This window comes from Elephantulus edwardii, unplaced genomic scaffold, assembly GCF_000299155.1.
Source record: "Elephantulus edwardii isolate Elephantulus edwardi_28Jun2011 unplaced genomic scaffold, EleEdw1.0 scaffold00377, whole genome shotgun sequence".
Classification (NCBI taxonomy): domain Eukaryota; kingdom Metazoa; phylum Chordata; class Mammalia; order Macroscelidea; family Macroscelididae; genus Elephantulus; species Elephantulus edwardii.
In genome coordinates, this window is record NW_006400127.1 from 1,406,739 (window position 1) to 1,412,738 (window position 6,000).

General features: G+C 36.7%; 1 protein-coding gene across 1 annotated transcript in view; it reads right to left on the reverse strand.

Annotated features, from left to right (window-relative positions):
- PKP2 (plakophilin 2) overlaps positions 1-6,000 on the reverse strand; it is a 126,095-nt gene that overhangs the window by 73,174 nt on the left and 46,921 nt on the right. The gene's annotated exons all lie outside the window — the stretch shown is intronic.

Here is a 6,000-nt window from a genome sequence, read left to right on the forward strand (position 1 = left end):
GCAGAACAGGAGACAGATGGGAGAAGACAGCAATTCTGAGGACTCATGTCTAAAACCATTCTAATATAATAGTATGACAAAGCTAATGATTTCTCAGGTATCAATTAAAGCTGGTCAGTAGATATATATTTTATCCCTGCATTAATTCCCCTTACTATACATACTCAGGAAGCACTGGTGGCCTAGTGGTAAGAAACTGCACTGCAATCCTGAAGGCATGCAGTTCAAATCCACCAGCTGTTCCATGGGAGGATGGGTACTATCCTCTTGTGCAATAAATAGTCTCTAAAAACCCAGGGGAAGGTCAGCTATGGGTTGGTTCTGACTCCATAGTACTCAACAAAAATGCATCCTTACAAGCAAAAAAAAGCAAAAGCAAGCACACTTTGTTTTAAAATAGCCTGTAGTTCATATGTAGGTCATATGTTTTAAGATGATCAAACTCAAACTCTATAAATATCATAAATGCCAGTAAACACATCACAGTAGGCACCATACCCATCAGTTGGAAAACTGTTTTCATAAAGAAACTTTGGTAGCATAAGAAATATTTCATTGTTTGACTTATAGTTTACAAATGACTCTCTTCAAATGTTGAAATGATATTAAACAGCTTATTCATAATTACATTTCACGGAATGCAGAGCCTCTTCTGCTCTGACCAGGGAGCATGGATGGAGAGGTTTCTGCTGAGCATATCTAACTGGCTGGTTTCCTTCCCATCACCTTTATTCTCTTGGCTTTCAACACTCACTCTAGCCCTGAAATAGTGAGCTGTAGACATACCAGCCTTCAGAAAAAGGAAATATCAATACTTATCATAGAACTGATTTCCCAGGGTCTGGCATCCATCCCAAGTTTAAAAATAGATTTTAAACTATTTTATCAAGGAAATTTATATTAATCTCATTAAATACAAACATTGTAGCATTCTCCTTATTGCATTCAGGACTACCAGTGAGGAATGAACCAATTGACTTGGTCAATTAGGACCAAAGTCAAATTCTCTCACCCTTTGAATACAGGGAATCAGATGGAACAAGAGAGTTCTGAAGTTTCTCTGTTCTACTGAATTCTCTGAGGTTTTTGGGTTTTTTTTTTCTCCATTTGGAGAAAGAAAAAAAAAAAAGAAAAGGAATAAACTAACACGAGCTTCTTATAACTTCAAAAAAAGCTTTCATTTGAGACAGTTTTCAAGTATATGAAAGGACAGAACAAGTCAGCCTCTCAGTTTTACTTTGAATCTATTCTGATTCTGTTCCCTGCCAACCATGAAATAATGAAATGAGGATCTCTAGAGGCAAATAAACAAATGCCAGGGAACAGACAGACTCTTGGGGTGAAGGCTCTTCCGAGAACCCACTTCTTTCCTGTGTTGGCTGCTCTCTTCTCTGGCAAAGCCCTTCCCATCCCACAGGACTTGGCTCAAACGTCACCTTTTCTTGTAAAATGGCACTTGCTTTCTTTCCTTCTCTCTCATTAGACTTAAATCTCTCCTGTAAGTTAGTATAACCTTTCATGAAGGAAATTGGTAGCATGTGTCAAGAATCTTGAAGAAAAATGCACTTCTCTCAGAAATGTAGACTAACATGGGTAGACTGTTTTGTTTATGAGTGAACAATAAAAAACAAAGGTGGGAAGATTGGCTTAATAATTTTCAAATATTCATATGGTGAAGTATCCACGGGAGAAGCAAAGCAGGGTGTGAACTGGCAGATATTTTACTAGTCATACAGTCCCCTTTTCAGTTAAATATAGATTTTCACGTAACCTTAGCAATCATGTGCTTGGCCTACAGGAGTTACTCACACAGTAGCTGCTACTATCACCATAAATACTGTGCAAACAGTAAGTTAGACTGCTCCTTGGAGGCAAGGATGGCGAAGCTTCATCTCTCATGCTTCGGACATGTTGCTAGGAGAGGCTATTCCTCTGATGGTTCAAATCCACCAGCAACTCCACCAGAGAAAGATATGCAATCTTTTCCCATGTGATTTACACCCACAAAATCTACTGGAGCGTCAATTGTGAGTTAGCTGACTCCACGGCAACGGGTGATGGATTGAAAAATGGTAGTATTTCAGAGGGAAAGCAGTTTTTACAGAGTTAAATGCTAAGATTCATTAGAAAGTAAACTAGAGACTGGGATATTGCCAGTGATATTAACATATTATAATATAAACTCAGACCTTAATGTCCTAATTACAATTGTATTTCATATAGAAATTTAAAAACTATACCATCATCCTTAATATTAGCATCATTTTATTAATGTCTTTGGTTAAAATGTCATGTTTCTTAGATTTTTCTATCAAGCAGACTTTTTTTATGTTTGAAAACAGTTCTGATGTTTCATTATTCTCAAATCCAGTCTTTGTTCTAGCTTTATTTCTGAGAAAGAGCTAAGAAGGCAAGCACAGCTTTAATCCTTCTGTATCTGTCATCAAATTAATAATTTAAGAGAAAGTGGAAAAAATTAAGCCGAACTAGGGCAGGACCAAAATAATGCTGAAAAAACAAACCCAAAATTTGAGCAATTCCAAGTTACAAAAAGAAAGCACACCTAGCAACATTCAGTTTAAAAACTGGAATAAGAAAAAAAAAAAGAATAAAAATTTACCTGCTATTCATAAAAGAATCAATTGTCCGTGTGTGTGTGTGTGAGAGAGAGCACTTTAAGTGGTTACTTATGTACATAAAGAAGCTCAGTTACTAGTTAATTATATTAAAACAAATCTACCCTTTCTTATAGAAAAAAATAGGCAAAAGATCAATGAAAAATACTTAATCATATAACTTTATTTAGTTTTTAAGGGTATTTGAAAAATAATTTTATTCTGGTTCTAAGTGAAAAGAAGTGGGAATGACAGTAACAAACAAGATTTCTCCACAACATGTTGTGATGTGACTGTAGCAGTCTTGCATTTGAAACTCAAGAAGGAAACAACTGCCTTCCAAAACAGCTAAATATGCAGGTCTCCAAAATGAAAGGTGTTTTTAACTGCCACATTCACTCCAAAGCCTGTTCATCTCCTCTACCATCCCAAAGATTAGCACATGGTCTACTTAGCTAAGTATGAGTGACAAACACGCGGCACCACTGACATCACAGGACAGTCTCCTATAAAACTGGACTTCTGCCACTGAGCTCCAGCTTTGTTCTCTCACAGATCATCATCCTCATCCAGGAGAGCAGTTGTCTGCACAACCTCCCAATCATGCAAAGCTGGGTCCATGACAACTTCTGGTGGGGCAAGAGCAGGCATGGCAACAAACTACAGGTTAGGGTCTCCAGTTAGTTTTCTAGCAACCCAAAGGAAAGACTTTTCAAAGTTGTAGTTATTTTTGGCAGAAATATCATAGTCCTGAAGAGTCCCCTTTTGGTGTAAAATGATTGATTTTGCCTTAATTTTCCTGTCCTTCCTGTACCAGCAGCCAGGAAATTAAAAGACAAATTACAATGGGGAAAGTCTGCTCTGTGAGACCTCTCCAAAGTACTGAAGAGCAATGATGTTAGTCTGGAGAGTAAGGTGCACCTGATCCAGGCCATAGTTTTTGCAATCACTTTCTACGCATCAGAAAACTGGACAATGACTAGGGAGGATAGAAGAAGAATTGGTGACTTTGAGCTGTGATACTGGAGAAGAGTATTAAATATACGATGGACTGCTAAGAGAACAAACAGGATTGTTCTGGAAAGGGTGAAACCAAGTTGTTCCCTGGAGGCAAGAATTCTGGAGCTTCGTCCAACATACTTTGGACATGTTCCAAGTGGGGACTAGTCCTTGGAGAGGGATGTCATGCTTGGGAGGATGGAGGTACACTGTAGGAGAGGAAGACCCTGAATGAGATGGATTGATTGAGTTACTGGGGTAATGGGGTAGGTATGTCAGACACAGTGAGACTGGCACAGGATAGAACAGGGCTGTTGAATTTATGGTTGCTATGAGTTACAGGTAACTCGATGGCAACTAACAACAACAACAACAACAGTGGGGACTAACTAGAACTAGACCAAATACTACTCCATTCTCATCTAAGTTACCTTACAAAGGTAGATCTCAAAAGTTCAAACTGTTTCCAAGTAACCTAACCACACATTTTCAGATCTATAAACCTAGAAAATATACCACAAGCAAAATAATCATGAAATATGAAATATTTAAGGATTAAACCTGACATACCTCCCCCTAAAAAAGACTTCTTTTGTTAAAATGTCACAATATTGGTGAGAAAAGTTACAAATCCTATATAAATGGTGTTTCATCTAAGGAAAATGGAGCTCTGCTGGTCTAGTGGATTAGGAAGCTGTGGTGCCATCTGAGAGGCAGGAAGTTCACATCCACCAGATGCTCCATGAAGGAAAGATGGACAATCTTCTCCCATGTGATTTACAGCCTCTGAGAATGTTCCAACTCCACAGCAAGAACTGAGATTTTGAAATATGTCTATCGGGAACTCTGGTGGCACAGTCTTCAGGGACCTGCACTGCTAGCTGCACTTCTCTGGTGCTGTAAATCTACCAAACATTCCACTGGAGAAAGATGAGCAGTCTCCTCCTGTGTAAATTACAACCTCAGAAACCCACTGCAGGGTCAGCTCTGACTTGGTTCCAACTTGATGGTAATGAAAGAGACCCACACATATATGTTCAATTGCTTCCCAACAAAGTTGTAATGGGAAATAAATGAAACAAGGGAAATATTAGAGTAAGTCACATCTGAACAACTGCATACACATATTACAGAAAGAATTTTGACCCGTATCCCACAATACACACAAAATTTTAACCCCTATATGAATTATGGACCTAACTGTAAAATCTAAACTTATAAATACTTCTAGAATAAATGAGAGGAGATTATCTTTGCAATCTTGGAGTAGGTAAATATATTGACATGCCAGCAAAAGCATGTTCCATATATGAAAATAATGATAAATTACACTTCATTAAAATCTTTTGTTCTTCAAAAGGCAACTAACATGATGGAAAAAAACCAGGATAACTGGGATAAAGGAACAATTCATAGCTCTGAAAAAGGCCTTGTATTCAGGACATATAGAGAAAACCTAAGATTCAATAATAAGAAAACACAAATCCAATTGAAAAATAAGCTAAGGATTTGAACAAATACTTCACTAAAAAAGACATATGGCAAAAATGTACATGGAAAAAAAGCACATTCAACACATTTCAGGAAATAAAAGTAATAACCCCACAAGAATACACTTTTATATCATATATATTAAAGTCTAAAAATTAAGAATAGAAAATCAAAACAAAAGAATAATTGCAATTAAGAAGACTGATTTTTGCAATTAAGAAGACTGATTGTGTCAAGTGTTAGTGAGGATATGGAGAAAATGAAACTCCTACACATTCCTGTTAGGAATTCCTGGCCACTTTTGAAAATGGTTTGGCAGTTTCTTTGTAGAAGCAATCTATAACTTACTATATCATTGAGGCAGGATGCTCTTAATCATTCACCCAATGGTTATGAAAGCGCATGTACATACAAGGCCTTCAACACAAACATCTATAGCAGCTTCAGTCACAATACTCTAAACCTAGAAACAACTTAAATGTCCATCAACAGAGAAAGAACTTTTTAAAACTGTATATACACAATGTATACAATGGAGTACTACTTAAAGGGAAAAAAATCCCCAACATTTTAATATACACAAAGATAATTTTCAAAATAATTATTTCAAGTAAAGGAAATCAAACCAAAAAGTATATTCTATATAATCCCATTTATAAACAATTTCAGAAAATTAAAATTTATTTATTGCGACAGAAAGGGGATCATTGGCAGCCAATGGAGAGAGGATTGGCTGGGAGGGGCAGAATATATAGATTATTCATAAGTGAAACAAAACTGTGTGAGGTAATGGGTGTTGTGAATCTGGTAGTGGCTTTATAGGTAAAACAATGTTGCCAAATTATCAATTAGTGAATTATCAAAACTGGTTATATTCATTTAGATAGTAGACAAT